The sequence below is a fragment of the Somniosus microcephalus genome, chromosome 16, assembly GCF_052327205.1.
Source record: "Somniosus microcephalus isolate GS21.2 chromosome 16, FLI_Smic_1.0, whole genome shotgun sequence".
Classification (NCBI taxonomy): Eukaryota; Metazoa; Chordata; class Chondrichthyes; order Squaliformes; family Somniosidae; genus Somniosus; species Somniosus microcephalus.
This window is the reverse complement of record NC_141002.1, coordinates 91235860-91257300: the sequence shown is the minus strand read 5'-3', so window position 1 is coordinate 91257300 and position 21441 is coordinate 91235860. Positions and strand designations below refer to the sequence as shown.

Here is a 21441-nt window from a genome sequence, read left to right as displayed (position 1 = left end):
TCCAGTGCAATGCTGAGGGAATGCTGCACTGTCGGAGGCGCCGTCTTTCGGATGACACGATAAACTGAGGCACCCCCTTCCCCCCCCCCTCTGCTCTCTAAGGTGAACGCAAAAGATCCCGTGACACTATTTCAAAGAAGAGCAGGGGAGTTATCCTGGTGTCATGGCCTATATTTATCCCTCCATCAACAGCACTAAAACAGATTATCCGGTCATTATCACATTGCTGTCTGTGGGGTCTTGCTGTGTGCAAACTGGCTACCACGTTTCCTACATTACAACAGTGACGACAATTCAAAAGCACTTTATTGGCTGTAAAGCGCTCTGCAACATCCTGAAGTTGTGAAAGGCGCTATATAAATGCAAGGCTTTCTTTTAATAGCCCTTAATGAAGTATTCTGCTGATTTTGGGTTTGATTTTTAGAGAGAGAACAATGTGAGGGTAGCACAGGCAGAGCCAAGTGGCCTCACACTGTGCTGAAATCTCGATGATTGACAAATGTTATTGATTCTTCCCAACGTCTTGATTTTTCAAAAAGGCTGATGGTGGTCAGCCTCGTTGTCTACACTTGCTCTCCAGCCGCAAATAACCGTAAAATGGTTTCTAATAAAAGCGTTTTTGCAGTACAGTACTTTTATTGGCTACTGTACAACAACGCTGACATTTTATTTCCTCAATGTTTCTCATCAATGTTGCCGCCTCGCCCACTGGTTAGAAGAATGTCTAACAAATTAAACACAGATGGGGCAAGAACCTGAAGAAACAGCTCAATCAAATTTCCGTTGACAAATTAATACAGTAAATACTCCCAACATGCAGTACCTTAATCTACATCGAGGCTTTTTCATAAGTACAACATTTGGACTATTTACTTAATATCAAAGCCAAAACTTTTTGGTGGGTGTTGAAACATCATACTCTATGAAACATCTTTAATTGCTCACCTTGACAATTAAAATACTTGAAGGAAGTAAAAGACTATGAAGACCTATTTTTCCTTACTCCTGTTCATCTGACCATTCAGCCATATAGAGGGAGACTGATATTTCTGTATTTACCAAAACGGGGGATCTCAGTACCAAGGAACAGAAAACTTTTTCGCTTTTCTCATCCAGTGTTACTGTCAAGCACTCCCGTGTCAGGAACAACAACTTGTATTTATATAGCGCCTTTAATGTAGTAAAATGTCCCAAGGCGCTTCACAGGAGCGATTATCAAACAAAATTTGACACCGAGCCACATAAGGAGATATTAGGGCCGATGGCCAAAAGCTTGGTCAAAGAGGTAGGTTTTAAGGAGCGTCTTAAAGGAGGAGAGAGGTGTAGAGAGGTTTAGGGAGGGAATTCCAGAGCTTTGGGCTTTGGCAGCTGAAGGCACGGCCGCCACTGGTGGAGTGATGGAAATCGGGGATGTGCAAGAGGCCAGAATTGGAGGGGCCGCAGAGATCTCGGAGGGTTGCTGAGTTGGAGGAGGTTACAGTGATGGGGAGGGGTAAGGCCATGGAGGGATTTGAAAACAAGGATGAGAATTTTAAATTCAAGGCATTGCTGGACTGGGAACCAATATGGGACAGATGAGGAATAAAGAAGCACACAAGGGTCTGCCACAGCAATGTGCCTTACCACCCCCCCTCCCCCACCCGCATCTCTATGTCATTTCCAACTCGGGCCAAATTTTGGGCAGCTCTGTGCCAACAACCAGTAAGAACTCGGTTGAGACAGGCCAAACTCATTTTACAAAGGAGCCCCGAGAGCTAGCTCAAAAAGCTTGCATCAATCTGGGATGGATTCAAACCTAGATCCCATAAGTGAAAGGACAGAGCACTAACCATCTGCGGCATGCAGATTTATTATTATTTTTTTTTTTTTTTTTTTTTTTTAAGTGAAGTTTATGCTATGTAGGCTTTAAATAGTGTTTAAGAACATAAGAATTAGGAGCAGGAGTAGGCCATTTGGGCCCTCGAGCCTACTCCGCCATTCAATCAGATCATGGCTAATCTTCAACCTCAACTCCATCTTCTCATTAATATCCAAAAAAAATCTACCGATCCCTGTCTTGAATATACTCGACGACTGAGCATCCACAGCCTCTGGGGTAGAGAATGCCAATGATTTTGACAAAACATTGCTTTATCGGAAAATACCACCCCTGGGCAGATTATAATCTGGTTTATAATTAACACCAGTTATAGGTTTTGTACAGTTTTACTGTTAATAACTGCATAACCGACATTAAAAAATCTTCAGCCAGAAACATCATAAAAGCTGTCATAGCAACCCATCAGTGAATCTTGGGCCATTACCAACTCATTTGGAATGCTAGCTCATGCGCTAATGGCCCATTATTGGCACTGAAATTTGTGCTAATAAAAATCAGTAACCAAACATGTCTACAGCAAACTTAGAGACTGCGCTGATTTAATTTAATCCACAAACACCATGAATTTCAAAACTTTAAAGATGCTATGTGTTTCACCAATTACTAAATAGCAGAGCTTGACATTTTGCCAGATTGATGGTGTAATAAAAAAATATAACCTTTTAAAAGGCCAATATGCCACGGGTCATCTTCTGAACTTTGGAAAAAAAAAGACTTGCATTTCTATAGCGCCTTTCATGACCTCACAACGTCCCAAAGCACTTTACAGCCAATGAATTACTTTTGAAGTATAGTCACTGTTGCAATGTAGGCAACGCGGCAGCCAATTTGCGCACAGCAAGCTCCCACAAACAGCAATGTGATAATGAGCAGATAATCTGTTTTTGTGGTTTTGATTGAGGGACAAATATAGGCCAGGACACCGGGGATAACTCCCCTGCTCTTCGAAATAGTGCCATGGGATCTTTTACATCCACCTGAGAGCAGGCGGGGCCTCGGCTTAACGTCTCATCCAAAACACTGCACCTCCGACAGTGTAGCACTTCCTCATTACTACCCTGGAGTGCCAGCCTAGATTTTTGTGTTCAAATCTCTGGAGTGGGACTTGAACCCACAACCTTCTGACTCAGAGGCGAGGGTGCTACCCACCGAGCCACAGCTGACACAAATGTAATGTCAGAAGTGGGATTCGAGCCCACGCCTCCAGAGGAGACTGCAACCTGAACGCAGCACCTGCCTCTTAATAGAAAAAGTAGCCCCTTAAAAGGGCACTCAATATGCCACGGGCTAGCTTCTGAACTTTGAAGCAAAGTATGGGTTAAAAGAATTAAATACAGAAAATCACCCACTCTATAGTTCACCTCTTATTTATTACTCTCACTGAATCTGCACACTGTAAAAGAGATTTAAAGAGTAGCACTTTGACAAGGCACATTGATGTATCACAGAGAGCAAGGATGTGGGTTTATGTTGTCTCTTGCTGGAGATCTTAATCACAGCGTAGCTGTCAAGGGGAGCTGCCCGAGTAGGCATACTTTACTATAACAGGAAGAGTAGGACAAAAAAAAGGTGCTTTTTTTGTGTTTGTTGCTTAGAGTCATAGAGTCATAGAGTCATAGAGTTTTACAGCACAGAAAGAGGCCCTTCGGCCCATCGTGTCTGCGCCGCCCATCCATCCCTGTCCAGTCTAATCCCATTTTCCAGCATTTGGTCCATAGCCTTGTATGCAATGGCATTTCAAGTGCTCATCCAAATGCTTCTTGAATGTTGTGAGGGTTCCTGCCTCTACCACCCTTTCAGGCATTGAGTTCCACATTCCCACCACCCTCTGGGTGAAAAAGTTCCTCCTCAAATCCCCTCTAAATCTCCTGCCCCTTACCCTGAATCTATGCCCCCTTGTTATTGACCCCCCTACTAAGGGGAAAAGTTCCTCTTTGTCTACCCTATCTATGCCCCTCATCATTTTGTACACCTCAATCAGGTCCCCCCTCAGCCTTCTTTGCTCCAAGGAAAACAACCCCAGCCTGTCCAGCCTCTCTTCATAGCTGAGGCGCTCCATCCCAGGTAACATCCTGGTGAATCTTCTCTGCACCCTCTCCAAAGCAATCACATCCTTCCTATAGTGAGGCGACCAGAACTGCACACAGTACTCCAGCTGTGGCCTCACCAGCGTTTTGTACAGTTCCATCATAACCTCCCTGCTCTTATATTCTATGCCTCGGCTAATGAAGGCAAGTATCCCATATGCCTTTTTAACCACCTTATCTACCTGTTCCGCTGCCTTCAGGGATCTATGTACATGTACACCAAGGTCCCTCTGACCCTCTGTACTTCCTAGGGTCCTACCACTCATTGTGTATTCCCTTGCCTTATTTGTCCGTCCAAAATGCATCACCTCGCACTTTTCAGGGTTAAATTCCATTTGCCACTTTTCCGCCCATCTGACCAACCCGTTTATATCGTCCTGTAGCCTGAGGCTTTCCTCCTCACAATTTACCACCCCACCAATTTTCGTGTCATCTGCGAACTTACTGATCATACCTTTTACATTCTCATCCAAATCATTTATGTAGATCACAAACAACAAGGGACCCAGCACCGATCCCTGAGGTACCCCACTGGACACAGGCTTCCAGTCACAAAAGCAACCTTCGACCATCACCCTCTGCCTCCTGCCACTCAGCCAGTTTAGGATCCAACGCGCCAAGGCACCCTGGATCCCATGGGCTCTTACCTTCTTGACCAGTCTCCTATGCGGGACTTTGTCAAAAGCTTTACTGAAGTCCATGTAAACCACATCCACAGCATTTCCCTCATCCACCCCACTAGTCACCCCCTCGAAAAATTCAATCAGATTTGTCAGACATGATTTACCCTTGACAAAGCCATGCTGACTATCCCCGATTAATCCTTGCCTCTCCAAGTGGAGACTAATTTTGTCCCTCAGAATTTTTTCCAATAATTTCCCTACCACAGATGTTAGGCTCACTGGCCTGTAATTCCCTGGTTTATCCCTGCTACCCTTCTTGAATAATGGTACTACGTTAGCTGTTCTCCAGTCCTCTGGTACATCCCCTGTGGCCAGAGAGGTTCTGAAAATTTGTGTCAGAGCCCCTGCAATCTCCTCCTTTGCCTCCCACAGCAGCCTGGGATACATCTCGTCTGGGCCTGGGGATTTATCCACTTTTTGGCCTGCTAAAACCGCTAGCACCTCCTCCCTCTCGATGCTAATATGTTCAAGTATGTCACAGCCCCCTTGCCCGATTTCTATGTCTGCATCGTCTTTCTCCATAGTGAACACAGATGCAAAAAATTCATTTAAAACCCCGCCTACATCATCTGGCTCTACACACAGATTGCCACTTTGGTCCCTAATGGGCCCTACCCTTTCCCTGGTTATCCTCTTGCCCTTAATATACTTATAAAACATCTTAGGATTTTCCTTTATTTTGCTCGCCAGTGTTATTTCATGGCCCCTCCTCGCCCTCCTAATTTCTTTTTTAAGTATGCCCCTGCATTTTTTATACTCCTCTAGGGCTTCTTCCGTCTTTAGTCTTTTGTAACTGCCAAAAGCCCCCCTTTTATTTCTAATGCATTTTTGTATATCCCTTGTCATCCAAGGTTCCCTTTGCTTGTTGGTCCCACCCTTGACCTTTACAGGAACATGTTGGCGTTGTACTCTCTCTATTTCCCTTCTGAAAGTCTCCCACTGTTTTGATGCGGATTTTCCTATAAGTAGCTGCTCCCAGTCCAATTTGGCCAGATCCTGCCTTATCATATTAAAATCGGCCTTCCCCCAATTTAGAACCCTTATTTCCGGGCCGTCTTTGTCTTTTTCCATGACCACCTTAAATCTCACCGAATTGTGGTCACTGTCGCCAAAATGCTCTCCTACTGACACTTCCACCACTTGCCCGGCTACATTCCCCAGAATTAGGTCCAGTACCGCCCCCTCTCTTGTAGGACTTTCTACATGTTGGCTCAAAAAGCTCTCCTGGATGCACTTTAAGAATTCTGCACCCTCTAAGCCTTTCACACTCTGACTATCCCAATTTATATTGGGGAAGTTGAAATCCCCCACTATTATTACCCTATTATTTTCACACTTCTCTGAGATTTGCCTACATATCTGTTCCTCTATCTCCCCCTGACTGTTTGGGGGCCTATAGTACACTCCCAGCAAAGTGCTTGCCCCCTTTTTGTTTTTAAGTTCTACCCATATGGCCTCATTAGAGGAACCCGCTAATATATCATCCCTCCTTACAGCAGTAATTGACTCCTTAATTAATATTGCAACACCCCCTCCCCTTTTACACCCCCCTCTGTCTCGCCTGAAGATTCTATACCCCGGAATATTGAGCTGCCAGTCCTGACCCTCCCTCAACCATGTCTCCGTGATAGCAACAATATCGTACTCCCATGTGTTCAACAACAACTTCAGTTCATCCACCTTATTTGCAAGACTCCTTGCATTAAAATAAATGCCTTCCAGCCCTGCCATATTCCCTTTTGCCTTCACATCTTTGCTCTGCCTTCCCAGCTGACTTGTTTTTTCCTCTGTATTTGGCTGTAAATCACCCCCTACTATAGCTCCACTCTGTACCCCATCCCCCTGCCAAGTTAGTTTAAACCCCCCCCAGCAATGCTAGCAAACCTCCCCGCAAGGATATTGGTTCCCCTCTGGTTCAGGTGTAAACCGTCCGACTTGTACAAGTCCCACCTTTCCCAGAAGCAGACCCAGTGATCCAGGAAACTAAAGCCCTCCCCCCTGCACCATCCCTTTAGCCACGCATTCATCTGTTCTATCTTCCTATTCCTATACTTACTAGCACGTGGCACCGGGAGTAATCCAGAGATTACAACCCTTGAGGTCCTGCTCTTTAATCCTTCACCTAGCTCCCTAAATTCTTGCTGCAGGACCTCATCCCTCTTTTTACCTATGTCGTTGGTACCAATGTGGACCACGACCACTGGCTGTTCACCCTCCCCCTCCAGAATGCCCTGCAGCCGCTCAGTGACATCCTTGACCCTGGCACCAGGGAGGCAACAAACCATCCTGGATTCACGACTACGGCCACAGAAACGCCTATCTGTTCCCCTTACTATAGAATCCCCTACCACTATTGCTCTCCCACTCTTTTTCCCCCCTTCCTGGGCAGCAGGAGCACCGCCAGTGCCAGGAAGTTGGCTGCTGCTGCCTTCCCCTGGTGAGTCATCCCCCTCAACAGTATCCAAAGCGGTATACTTGTTTGAAAGGGGGATGTCCGCAGGGGTTCCCTGCACTACCTGCCTGCCTTTGTTGCTCCGCCTGATGGTCACCCCCTGTGCTGCCCTACCCTGAGGCGTGAACAACTCGCTAAACGTGCTATCCACGAGCCTCTCAGCATCGCGTATGCTCCAAAATTCATCCACCCGCAGCTCGAGCGCCACAATGCGGTCTACAAGTAGCTGCAGCTGGATGCATTTCCCGCACACATTAGCTCTGCGATTGCTTTAATTCCCTCCTGCTTACTTTATTTTCCTTCTTAATAATGCTTCTGCGTCTTTGGATTCACATGCAACATTATCTTAGTGTTGTGCAAAGTGGCATTGCTTCACACTGACACCACCGCTGGAGTCTAGTGCAGTCTTTTTGAAGATATACCGAGTTATTTACTAATGCGTAAATATCAACAACAAAAAATCTAATCTGCAGAACAGTGCAGGAAATTGATCAAGAATGTAAACTCTCAATCATTCACTGTGCTGATATACTGGATTCAATGTATTACTGTTTACTTCTTTAGCACACGGTGAATAATTATTTATGACAAGCAGTGGAATAGAGCAACACACCCAGTCATCACGACAGCTTCCATTTTAGCTTCATTGCTATGCGAAGATTTACTGCAGGAAGTATACCGACAGTCCAATAACTGAACCTAACCACTGTTATAGCAGTGGTTTGGGATCAGCGAGTGGCCGCACTTTGAATAAAGGTCACACAAGGTTATCACGTGGTTAACGGCAGTTTAGTCAAAAAGGCAATTTATACGGGGGCAGCTCTACAATGGCGCCTACTGGGTTACACACTCTGCAAAGCTAAATATACACTTAGGGTTTCCAGTTAAGCCTAATAAGCACCCCTCTCTCATGATCAAAAGACGGACCAGAATGTTGATTAAGCTCGGAAGATATCCTAATAGCGCCCACCGGTTATACCAGCTCTTTCTTCAAAATGACAACAGGCCCAAATTTTTCACAAGGAAAAACCTTGTAAGCCGCTACAGATCCTGGTTTTCCCTGCTCTCTGGCAAGGTGTGAAGTTAATTTCACCCTTCAGTGCAACCCTGAATCACAAAGCAAAAAAAAACACCGTCAGCAATCGAGCACCCGACTATGCTCCAGTTCCACTTTTAGTTGAAAGAAATAGAAACAAAAAGCACCGGCAAAAAATCAGGACTTGGATGCAAACAATTAGTGGCTAAAGTAAGCACCAAAACCAGAAACACAATGCACACTGCTGTTAAGCTGTCTCCGAGGCAAAACAGGCATATTTAATGATTTATTTCAGAGGCAAGCCTGCTACAAAAAGTCCAAAACTAACCGCCTTCCTGTATTTTATCCTTTAAAGCTTCCAGTGTACAACAGCTCATCAAAGGACACTGCAGAATTTGAAAGCGCGAGATGAGCTGCTGTCATTCAAATCGGGTTCGGCGCGCAAAAGCTATTGGGTTTAGTCAAAGAAAAAAAAGACTTGCATTTATATAGCGCCTTTCACGACCTCAGGACGTCCCAAAGTGCTTTACAGCCAATGAAGTACATTTGAAGCGTAGTCGCTGTTGTAATGTAGGAAACGCGGCAGTCAATTTGCACACAGTAAGTTCCCACAAACAGCAATGTGATAATGACCAGGTAATCTGTTTTTGTGATGTTGATTGAGGGATAAATATTGGCTGGGACACCGGGGAGAACAGCCCTGCTCTTCTTCGAAAGCGCCCACCTGAGAGAGCAGACGGGGCCTCGGTTTAATGCCTCATCCGAAAGACAGCACCTCCGGCAGTGCAGCGCTCCCTCAGCACTGCACTGGGAGTGTCAGCCTAGATTTTTGTGCTCACGTCTCTGGAGTGGGACTTGAACCCACGACCTTCTGACTCAGAGGCGAGGGTGCCACCACCCGAGCCATGGCTGACACTTGTCCTGTATATATATATTATAAACTTTTCAAAACTCCCAAGTGACTTTCATAAGTCTAGTCAGGTCCTTGCCCCAAATAAATCCAATACCAAGCATTTGCTCAGCAGTTTGTTTGACTCTGCTGCCATGTCAACATGATCTAGGATTAGTGGTTCTCAGTTTAACTTTCAGTATTTGTTAAACCCCTGAACTTATTTAGAAGTTGCTGTATCATAGGTTTCTTAAAGAGGTAGCCTTTCCCCCACCCCACCAATCTTCTCCATTACTCCCCAGCTCTGTGACCTCCTTCAGCCCTACAACCCTCCAAGATCTCTGCACTCCTCCAATTCTGGCCTCTTGTGCATCCATGATTGCAATCGCTCCACCATTGGTGGCCGTGCCTTCAGCTGCCCCGGCCCTGAGCTCTGGATTTCCCTCCCGAAATCTCTCCACCGCTCTCCTTCTTTAAGACGCTCCTTAAAACCTACCACTTGGACTAAGTTTTTGGTCGCCTGTCCTAATCAATGTTCCCTATAAGGGGTGCGTCGGCGCAGCTCTTTGCTGGTTCCGCACAGCCCCGGACTGGCTTTTCCCATGTTAAAGGCCGCACGTGCGCGAACCTGTGAATGGGCCGCGCAGCCGCACCCAAAAAAAAATTATGGGGAACTTTGGTCCCAATATCTCCTTACGTGGCTCGGTGTCAAATTTTGTCTGATCCTGTGAGGCACCTTGGGACGGTTTATTACGCTAAAGGTGCTATCTAAATGCAAGTTGTTGCTGTGTTGAAAGCAACTTCGCATGCTGCAGGTACAACTCCATAAGCTTTGGTCACTCATCAGTACCTCAGCCAAATGGCTACTCATCACTGAGAGCTGATACAATGGGCATTGGCAAATCAACTATGGGAGGCATCATAGCCAAGCTGAATCCTATCTTCGCAGAGCTGCTACAAACCTGGAGGAAGCAGGAACACTGGCTGATTTTTCTTTTCCCGAGCACAAGGGCATGGAGACCAACTGTAGCGCTGGGAATAATGAGAGTCACTGGGGGAGGGAGGGAAGCTGGATAAGAACATAAGAAATAGGAGCAGCAGTAGGCCATTCAACCCTTCGAGCCTGCTCCGCCATTCAATGAGATCATGGCTGATCATCTGCCTCAACTCCATTCACCGGCCCTATCGCCATATCCCTTGATGCCCTTACTAGTCAGAAATCTATCGACTTCTGTTTTGATTATACCCAATGACTGAGCCTCCACAGCCCTCTGGGGTAGAGAATTTCAAAGATTCACCACCCTCTGTGTGAAGAAATTTCTCCTCATCTCAGTCCTGAATGGCCGACCCCTTATCCTGTGGCCCCTGGTTCTAGACTCCCCAGACAAGGGAAACATTCTCCCAGCATCCACCCTATCAAGGCCTGTAATAATTTTGTATGCTTCAATGAGATAATTCCATCTCTTTAAAAATACCATAACTTGAAAACGTAATTAAAAATTCACCATGTTTGATTTGACAGATTACTGTAGGGGGGAAAAAAAATCACTCTGGTTTGGCTGTTAAAATAAAAAGCTACAAAAATTTTGGGAACTTTTCAATGCTAAAATAAGAAAAGGTTTACATTCATCCATCAAGTAGACTTGAATGTAAACCAGAGATTTTACACTGAAGCCCTTCTTTCTATTCCTAGTCGGACTTTTTCCTGACGGAGCAGACTGGCATGGCTGCAGTTTGACCAGTGACCCAGGGCATTCTAGCCAGGTGCTGTGCGTGCCTGGGCTTTGATTAGCCTTGCGATGTCTGCCAAGACATCCGTTAATAAAAAATGACAGCCTTTGTCAGGTCAAGCGAGTCATTCTCGACACCACATAGAAACATAGAAGATAGGAGCAGGAGTAGGCCATTCAGCCCCTCGAGCCTGCTCCGCCATTCAATGAGATCATGGCTGATCATCCAAATTCAGTACCCTGTCCCTGCCTTCTCCCCATATCCCTTGATCCCCTTAGCCTTAAGAAATATATCTAACTCCTTCTTGAGTATATTTGATGAACTGGCCTCCACCGCCCTCTGTGGCAGAGAATTCCACAGGTTCACCACTCTCTGGGTGAAGAAATTCCTCATTTCAGTCCTAAATGGCTTACCCCTTATCCTTAGACTATGACCCCTGGTTCTGGACTCCCCAGCCATCGGAAACATCCTTCCTGCATCTAGTCTGTCCAGGCCTGACAGAATTTTATAGGTTTCGATGAGATCCCCTCTCAATCTTCTAAACTCCAATGAGTATAAGCCCAATCGACACAATCTCTCCTCATACGTCATTCCTGCCATCCCAAGTATCAGCCTGGTGAATCTTCGCTGCACTCCCTCCATGGCAAGAACATCCTTCCTCAGATAAGGCGACCAAAACTGCATACAATACTCAAGGTGCAGTCTCACCAAGGCCCTGTACAACTGCAGCAAGACATCCTTGTTCCTGTACTCGAACCCTCTTGCTACGAAGGCCAACATACCATTTGCCTTCTTAACCGCCTGCTGCACCTACATGCTTACCTTCAGCGACTGGTGCACAAGAACACCCAGGTCTCTCTGCAATTCCCCTTCTCCCAATCTATCGCCATTCAAATAATAGTCTGCCTTCCTGTTTTTGCCACCAAAGTGGATAACCTCACATTTATCCACATTAAAAAACCTGCAAAGGGACATAGACAGGCTAAGTAAGTGGGCAGAGATTTGGCAGATGGAATACAATACTGGAAAGTGTGAGGTTATGCACTTTGGCAGGAAAAATCATAGAGCAAGTTATTATCTTAATGGCAAGAAACTGGAAAGTACTGTAGTACAAAGGGATCTGGGGGTCCTGGTGCACGAAACTCAAAGTTAATATGCAGGTGCAGCAAGTGATCAAGAAGGCCAATGGAATGTTGGCTTTTATTGCTAGGGGGATGGAATATAAAAACAGGGAGGTATTGCTGCAGTTGTACAAGGTATTGGTGAGACCGCACCTGGAATACTGCATACAGTTTTGGTGTCCATACTTAAGAAAAGACATACTTGCTCTCGAGTCAGTACAAAGAAGGTTCACTCGGTTAATCCCGGGGATGAGGGGGTGGTCATATGAGGAGAGGTTGAGTAGATTGGGACTCTACTCATTGGAGTTCAGAAGAATGAGAGGCGATCTTATTGAAACATATAAGATTGTGAAGGGGCTTGATCGGGTGGATGCGGTGAGGATGTTCCCAATGAAGGGTGAAACTAGAACTAGGGGGCATAATCTTAAAATAAGGGGCTGCTCTTTCAAAACTGAGATGAGGAGAAACTTCTTCACTCAGAGGGTGGTGGGTTTGTGGAATTTGCTGCCCCAGAAGGCTGTGGAAGCTACATCATTAAATAAATTTAAAACAGAAATAGATAGTTTCCTAGAAGTAAAGGGAATTAAGGGTTACGGGGAGCGGGCAGGAAATTGGACATGAGTCTAGGTTCGGAATGGTCATGGCCCTGTGGGTAGTGGAGTGGGCCCAGGGGCCGTGTAGCCTGGTTCTGCTCCTACTGTGTTCTAATTCTGTGTTAGATTTCAGGAGATGGTTTTATTCCTGTTCCTGGCTGGGGTGGAGATCGCCTTTACAGAAGGTAAGTACTGTAGAAAATATAGGGACAGAGTGATCTCCTGGAAGAATTTCGATCGCCTAGATGGGTCGGAGAGGAATTTCCCAGATTTTTTTCTTCCAAATTGGCCATTGGGTCTTTATCTGGTTTTTCGCCTCTCCCGGGAGATCACATGGGTTCGGGTGGATGCAGAGTGATAGAAGATTTGAAGTTAGGATCAGATCAGCCATGATCTTATTGAATGGTGGAGCAGGCTCGAGGGGCGATTGGCCTACTCCTGCTCCTATTTCTTATGTTCTATAGTGCATTTGCCATGTTTCTGCCCAATCACCCAACCTGTCCAAATCGTACTGGAGTTTCACGACATCCTCCTCACAGCATACCCTCCCACCCAGCTTTGTCTCGTCTGCAAACCTAGAGATATTACATCCAATTCCCTCGTCCAGATTATTAATATATATTGTGAACAGCTGGGGTCCTAGGACTGATCCTTGCGGTGCCCCACTAGTCACTGCCTGCCACTTGGAAAACGACCCGTTTATTCCAACTCTTTGCTTTCTATCCGCCAACCAGTTCTCTATCCAAGTCAATACCTTGCCCCCAATCCCATGTGCCTTAATTTTGCACGCTAATCTCTTATGCGGGACCTTATCGAAAGCCTTCTGAAAGTCCAAATATACCACATCCACTGGTTCTCCCTTATCTATTTTACCAGTTACATCCTCAAAAAATTCCAGTAGGTTAGTCAAGCACGATTTACCTTTTGTAAATCCATGTTGACTTTGTCCGATCCCGTCACTGCTTTCCAAGTGCTCTGCTATTTCATCTTTTATAACAGACTCTAGCATTTTCCCCACTACCGATGTCAGGCTTACCGGTCTATAATTCCCCGCTTTTTCTCTACCACCTTTTTTGAATAGTGGGGTAACATTAGCTACCCTCCAATCCATGGGAACTGTTCCAGAGTCTATCGAGTTCTGGAAGATGACCAGCAATGCATCTACTATTTCTAGGGCCACTTCCTTAAGTACCCTAGGATGTAGATTATCAGGCCCTGGGGATTTATCGGCCTTCAGCCCCATCAATTTTCCTAACACCATTTCCCCACAAATACTGATTTCTTTCAGTTCCACCCTTTCATCAGACCCTATGTTCCCCGACATCTCTGGGAGGTTACTTGTGTCCTCCTTTGTGAAGACAGAAGCAAAATATGTATTTAGTTGGTCTGCCATTTCTTTGTTCCCCATTATAAATTCCCCTGATTCTGACTGCAAGGGACCTATGCTTGACTTCACCAATCTTTTTCTCTTCCCATATCTATAAAAGCTTTTACAGTCAGTTTTTATGTTCCCTGAAAGCTTACTCTCATATTCTATTTTCCCCTTCTTAATTAATCCCTTTGTCCTCCTTTGTTGAATCCTAAATCCTACATTCAGCCTCCACCAACCCTGCAATGGCTTAAAATCAGTGAGATGGCCACAATCACTACTCCCGTCGCTAAGGCTGGAGAGAAGCCTCCTTCGAGTCTGTAGCTGTACTCCTCCTCGAGTTTGACTGTCCATCAACTTTTCCTGTCGCGTCTATAGATTGATGAGTCTATCCCTCAGTCATTCTTGCATCAATAAGGCTGGTGTTAACTCAATGACATCATCAGTGCCAGGAGCAGTCAGTCAGCCTTTGGTGCCAGCATGTCCTTCATTCTTGAAATCTGAGGAACACAGCGACACATGCAATTACCAGCATTTACTGCACTTAGAACAACCAGTGCTGAGGGAGGAGCCCATGGCTGCTGAAAGGCCAAGGGATGGTTTTTGACAATCCCACAAGATTGCTCAAGTTCCCTGGGGACTGAGTAATCGCGGCTTTTTCCTTTGGTAGCGTCATGGGCTGCGGACATGGTTGGTGGATGGATGTCCGTGATCTTCTGAATCTCAGTTCAGAGAGAAGCTGGAGATGCAGAGAGTCAGGATTCGTGGATTTAAATATCTTTATTACTTCTGGAGAAAGGTGGCATTAGGACTTACTGAGAATGAGTGAAATGCGCTATAACTGGAATATGAGCAGGGCTGGGAAGTCAGCAAAATCTATCTCTGGGCAGCATGGGAAATTATAGGCACAGGGCTCCGGTTTACAGCTCTGCTGTTGCTAGCACACGTGGTTGAAAGGTTCTGGCTTGATGTGTAGTGTGAAGGTTAGGTTTCAAGAGGGATTTAGCAGGTCAGATCTTAAAGACATTTTGTCCATCTCAAAGAGACCCACTAGAATGTTGGATTTCCTTAGGTCTTGATCAACGGCTCTGAAGGAAGAGAGATGGGTCTCATCTGGGCAAGAGTCAATATCAAGTTGGTGCCCACCTCCAGTTTCCTTTTGAAGCCAATGTTGGCCATTCAACTTTTGGGCCTGTGGAAGCAAGTCTTGCTCCAGATTTTGTCCTCGTCACTAATCTGGAAGATAATTTCCTAGCAGTTCAGGAAACCATTTCAACAGCCGTACTCAGAAATATGCAGCCAAAGGACCAATTAATCTCCCTTCCTGAAAATAATTGAGGGTCAACAGTGGGGAGTGGGAGCAAGACGTGCTTGGGGGGGAATGCAAGAAATCTCCACCAGGTTAGGAACACTCTTGACGCTGGATTATTGCTTGTCCAGGGCAATGTTTAGACATAGCACTCCTTAATAAGGTGTGCTTTTGGAAAGAAAGAATGAACTTGCACTTATATTGCGCTATTCACGACACCAGGAGCGCCCAACATGCTTTACAGGCAATGTTGAAGTGTAGTCACTGTTGTAATGTGGGAAACGCGGCAGCCAATTAAACCACGATCGGCTCGGCAGGATGTAAACTGAGCAGTGGGAAACCTCCCTCCCCTCCCCCTGGACGGATATAACCAAGAGTGGTAAAACTCAACCTTCTCGGGGAAGTTTCTGCATGAACGTGAGCCAAAGCCAATCACAAACCAGGTCGCCACATCAAGACGAAGGCACTATAGTCTGTCACTACCAGAAAAAAAACAGAACTTGCATTTATATAGCGCCTTTCACAACCTCAGGACGTCCCAAAGTGCATTACAGCCAATGAAGTGCTTTTTTTTTTGAAGTGTAGTCACTGTTGGAATGTCACAAATGTAGAACTCAGGTTGCGATGTGCCAAACAGGTCAATCATTTTGATCTCTTACACAATCATGTTATTTCATGATCCAAATACAGTCAATGAAATGCATGCTATATCATTAACTAAGGTACAAGTTGTAAACCAACTCTAAGAGATGGACTCTTTACACATCAACATCTATATAGCGCCTGTAATGTAGCAATACGCCCACACCCGCCACTTCACAGAAGCGTGATCAAACAAAACAGTATCAATAACTAGTAGCATTCCGCCAGTAACAGTGACCACATTGGCTCCTTACTGACTGATAATGTACAAATTGCCGACAAGAGTTCTGGCGTGTGCTGGGGAGCTTTCTCGACCTTCATAAATCTTAATAACAGCACTTGTACGCACTATCAATAATGGAAAAGATTACTCGATTAAAGCCAGAATACTCGTGTGCTATCATATTACTGTGACACTGAACTGAATTAAAGCAACCGAACCCCAGCTAGTTGTGACTGTGTCATTTCCCCCCCACCCCAAGAACACAAACACAACTAATCAACTAACTCGCGTGTCGGTGCTTGTTCCACTGTTCAATGCCATCAGAATAATAGATCTCTGCAATCAGATCAAGTGCATGTCTGCCACTTCACCTGCTGGGCGATTAGAGTTATTTTACTTTCTGTGAACTGCTTATATCGTAGTCAAGCAATCATGCAACCTACCGATAGTCAATTTGAGGTTCATTCGGATACATCACTTTGCCACTCAAAAGCTACCTGCACAATCACCTTGTACATAAAAGACAGGCAAGCCGATGAAGTAAATTACCTAGAAAACAACCACTTGAAAATGTAGCTGATCTCTTTTGTACAGGATCTCAGAACGTGCAGACAGCATTGGACAGTTTACAACTCAAACATGTTCACAAACACAAAGTAGCAATTTACAACCGAAGGCAAGAATCAAACTCGTTAGGTGTTTTTTTTTAAACTTTTATCCTGTTCCGCACAACTAAGGGGAAGGAATCGGGGGCATGTGGGGACCGATTTACTCTCGTTAGTCTGCAGAGGAGCTCTGTGTGTCTTGTGCCAGGCTGTGTGGCTCTCTCTCTCTCTAGTTGGTGCGGGCTCTCTCTCTCTCTCTCTAGTTGGTGCGGGCTCTCTCTCTCTCTCTCTCTAGTTGGTGCGGGCTCTCAATTCAATTCAATTCAATTCAAATGCTTTATTGGCATGAAAGTTTACAGGGAACCATATTGCCAAAGCTTACATAACAAAAAGTACAGTTTCTCTCTCTCTCTAGTTGGTGCGGGCTCTCTCTCTCTCTAGTTGGTGCGGGCTCTCTCTCTCTCTCTCTAGTTGGTGCAGGCTCTCTCTCTCTCTAGTTGGTGCAGGCTCTCTCTCTCTCTAGTTGGTGCGGGCTCTCTCTCTCTCTAGTTGGTGCGGGCTCTCTCTCTCGCTCTCTAGTTGGTGCGGGCTCTCTCTCTCTAGTTGGTGCGGGCTCTCTCTCTCTCTCTAGTTGGTGCGGGCTCTCAGTTCAGTTCAGTTCAGTTCAAATGCTTTATTGGCATGAAAGTTTACAGAGAACCATATTGCCAAAGCTTACATAGCAAAAAGGTACAGTTTTCCAACATTCTGTAGGTGTCAATCGATTTGACATTTGTTGGGTATATACAATATTACTTTTAAACAATATTAATTTTAAACAGTCTTTCTACTTCATTTGGTACGTTCAATATTAATTTTAAACAGTCTTACTTTTAAACAGTCCTCAGGTTGTGACATGTTGTTACATATTTAGCCCCAAGGTATGGTCTGTCTCCTTCTCCTAGGACTAATCTCAATTTTGACAGATCATCCAATTCCTTGAAATCTGGGGTTGTTTGGCTTAGCTTGTTGAATAATATGTTTCTTGATGTGTTGAATTTTTCGCATTTTAGGAGGAAATGCATTTCTGTTTCAACCTCGCCAGCCAGACATTGATCGCATATTCTATTCTCTCTAGGCTGCCAGGATTTCTTGTATCTGCCTTTTTCAATTTCCAGTTGGTGGTCGCTTAGTCTGTACCTGGTGAGGGTCTGTCTCTGTTTTGTGTCTCTGATGGTCGTGAGGTAGTCTGCCAGTTTATATTCTCTTTTTAGGGCCCGGTAACATTCTAATCTGCTTTGGCTTTCGGTTATTTTGTTCCAATGTTCCAGGTAGGTTTCTTTGCATTTTTTAATGATTTGGTTCACTCGGATTGGTGTTTGGACGGCTGTGTTGGTCTGGGGCTGGTCAGGGTCCGGCTGAGTACTTAGTTTCAGTAGCAGCTGACTCAGGGGACTCTTTTCTGGGTTTAGCTCTTGGGTCTGAAAGGCTTTGAAATGAAGGGTGTCTGGGGAGCTAGATTTGAGGTGATTTAGGAAGTTTAGTGCTCGTTTTTGGATGTTTATTATCAGTGGGTATCTGCCTAGTTCGGCTCTGCATGCATTTGTTGGCGTTTTTCTTTGGGTGCGAAGGATGCTTCGGCAGAATTCTGCATGTAGGGGCTCTCTCTAGTTGGTGCGGGCTCTCTCTCTCCCCCTTCACTCACGCTCTCTCTCTCCCCCTTCACTCACGCTCTCTCTCTCCCCCTTCACTCACGCTCTCTCTCTCCCCCTTCACTCACGCTCTCTCTCCCCCTTCACTCACGCTCTCTCTCTCCCCCTTCACTCACGCTCTCTCTCTCCCCCTTCACTCACGCTCTCTCTCTCCCCCTTCACGCTCTCTCTCTCTCCCTTCACGCTCTCTCTCTCCCCTTCACGCTCTCTCTCCCCCTTCACGCTCTCTCTCTCCCTTCACGCTCTCTCTCTCCCCTTCACGCTCTCTCTCTCCCCTTCACGCTCTCTCTCTCCCCCCTTCACTCTCTCTCTCTCTCCCCCTTCACGCTCTCTCTCTCCCCCATCACTCTCTCTCTCTCCCCCTCCCTCCCCGGTCTCTCTCTCTCTCTCCCCCTTCACTCTCTCTCTCTCCCCCTTCACTCTCTCTCTCTCCCCCCTCCCTCCCCGGTCTCTCTCTCTCTCCCCCTTCACTCTCTCTCTCTCCCCCATCACTCTCTCTCTCTCCCCCTCCCTCCCCGGTCACTCTCTCTCTCTCCCCCTTCACTCTCTCTCTCTCCCCCTTCACTCTCTCTCTCTCCCCCCTCCCTCCCCGGTCTCTCTCTCTCTCCCCCTTCACTCTCTCTCTCTCTCCCCCCCTCCCTCCCCGGTCTCTCTCTCTCTCTCCCCCCCCTCCCTCCCCGGTCTCTCTCTCTCTCTCCCCCCCTCCCTCCCCGGTCTCTCTCTCTCTCTCTCCCTCCCCCGGTCTCTCTCTCTCCCCCCCCCCTCCCCCAGTCTCTCTCTCTCCCTCCCCCGGTCTCTCTCTCTCTCCCCCTCTCTCCCTCCCCCGGTCTCTCTCTCTCCCCCCCCTCTCCCTCCCCCGGTCTCTCTCTCTCTCCCCCTCTCCCTCCCCCGGTCTCTCTCTCTCCCTCCCCCGGTCTCTCTCTCTCTCTCTCTCCTCCCCGGTCTCTCTCTCTCTCTCTCTCTCTCCCCCTCCCCCGGTCCTCTCTCTCTCTCTCCCTCCCCCGGTCTCTCTCTCTCTCTCTCCCTCCCCCGGTCTCTCTCTCTCTCTCCCTCCCCCCCCCCCCCCGGTCTCTCTCTCTCTCTCCCTCCCCCGGTCTCTCTCTCTCTCTCCCTCCCCCGGTCTCTCTCTCTCTCCTCCCCCGGTCTCTCTCTCTCTCCCTCCCCGGTCTCTCTCTCTCTCTCCCTCCCCCGGTCTCTCTCTCTCTCTCCCTCCCCCGGTCTCTCTCTCTCTCTCCCTCCCTCCCCCGGTCTCTCTCTCTCTCTCCCTCCCTCCCCCGGTCTCTCTCTCTCTCTCCCTCCCTCTCCCGGTCTCTCTCTCTCTCTCTCTCTCTCCCTCCCCCGGTCTCTCTCTCTCTCTCTCTCTCCCTCCCTCCCCCGGTCTCTCTCTCTCCCTCCCCCGGTCTCTCTCTCTCCCTCTCTCTCTCCTCTCCCTCCCCCGGTCTCTCTCTCTCTCTCCCCCCCCCCGGTCTCTCTCTCTCTCTCTCTCTCCCCCCCCCCGGTCTCTCTCTCTCTCTCTCCCCACCCCGTTCTCTCTCTCTCTCTCTCTCTCTCTCCCGGTCTCTCTCTCTCCCTCCCCCGGTCTCTCTCTCTCTCTCCTCCCCCGGTCTCTCTCTCTCTCCCCCCTCCCCCGGTCTCTCTCTCTCTCTCTCTCACTCCCTCCCCCGGTCTCTCTCTCTCTCCCCCTCTCCCTCCCCCGGTCTCTCTCTCTCTCCCCCTCTCCCTCCCCCGGTCTCTCCCCCTCTCCCTCCCCCGGTCTCTCTCTCTCTCCCTCCCCCGGTCTCTCTCTCTCTCCCTCCCCCGGTCTCTCTCTCTCTCTCCCTCCCCCCCGGTCTCTCTCTCTCCCTCCCCCGGTCTCTCTCTCTCCCTCCCCCCGGTCTCTCTCTCTCCCTCCCCCGGTCTCTCTCTCTCTCCCTCCCTCTCTCTCCCCCGGTCTCTCTCTCTCTCTCTCCCCCCCCCCGGTCTCTCTCTCTCTCTCTCTCTCTCCCTCTCTCCCTCCCCCGTCTCTCTCTCTCTCTCTCTCTCTCTCTCTCCCTCCTCCCTCCCCCGGTCTCTCTCTCTCTCCCTCCCTCCCCCGGTCTCTCTCTCTCTCCCTCCCTCCCCCGGTCCTCTCTCTCTCTCCCTCCCTCCCCCGGTCTCTCTCTCTCTCCCTCCCTCCCCCGGTCTCTCTCTCTCCCTCCCTCCCCCGGTCTCTCTCTCTCCCTCTCCCTCCCTCCCCCGGTCTCTCTCTCTCCCTCCCTCCCCCGGTCTCTCTCTCTCCCTCCCTCCCCCGGTCTCTCTCCCTCCCTCCCCCGGTCTCTCTCTCTCTCCCTCCCCCCGGTCTCTCTCTCTCTCTCTCTCTCTCTCCCTCCCTCCCCCAGTCTCTCTCTCTCTCCCTCCCTCCCCCGGTCTCTCTCTCTCTCTCCTCCCTCCCTCCCCCCGGTCTCTCTCACTCCCTCCCTCCCCCGGTCTCTCTCTCTCCCTCCCTCCCCCGGTCTCTCTCTCTCCCTCCCTCCCCCTCCCTCCCCCGGTCTCTCTCTCTCTCCCTCCCCTCGGTCTCTCTCTCTCTCCCTCCCTCCCCCGGTCTCTCTCTCTCTCTCTCCCTCCCTCCCCCGGTCTCTCTCTCTCCCTCCCTCCCCCGGTCTCTCTCTCTCTCCCTCCCTCCCCCGGTCTCTCTCTCTCTCCCTCCCTCCCCCGGTCTCTCTCTCTCTCTCCCTCCCTCCCCCGGTCTCTCTCTCTCTCTCTCTCTCTCCCTCCCTCCCCCGGTCTCTCTCTCCCTCCCTCCCCGGTCTCTCTCTCCCTCCCTCCCCCCCTCCCCCGGTCTCTCTCTCTCCCCTCCCTCCCCCCGGTCTCTCTCTCCCTCCCTCCCCCGGTCTCTCTCTCCCTCCCTCCCCCGGTCTCTCTCTCCCTCCCTCCCCCGGTCTCTCTCTCCCTCCCTCCCCCGGTCTCTCTCTCCCTCCCTCCCTCCCCCGGTCCTCTCTCTCTCTCCCTCCCTCCCCCGGTCTCTCTCTCTCTCGTCCCTCCTCCCCCGGTCTCTCTCTCTCCCTCCCTCCCCCCGGTCTCTCTCTCTCCTCCCTCCCCCGGTCTCTCTCTCTCTCCCCCTCCCTCCCCCGGTCTCTCTCTCTCTCCCTCCCTCCCCCGGTCTCTCTCTCTCT

At 48.4% G+C, this 21441-nt stretch overlaps 1 protein-coding gene across 2 annotated transcripts in view; it reads right to left on the bottom strand.

Annotated features, from left to right (window-relative positions):
- Positions 1-16561, bottom strand: part of mon2 (MON2 homolog, regulator of endosome-to-Golgi trafficking) — a 158666-nt gene extending 142105 nt beyond the window's left edge. For both annotated transcript variants that reach the window (XM_086009423.1, XM_086009424.1), the window contains exon 1: positions 16458-16561. The gene's annotated coding sequence lies outside the window, so the exon portion shown is untranslated. The remainder of the gene's footprint in view (positions 1-16457) is intronic.
- Between the last annotated feature and the right edge of the window lie 4880 nt (positions 16562-21441).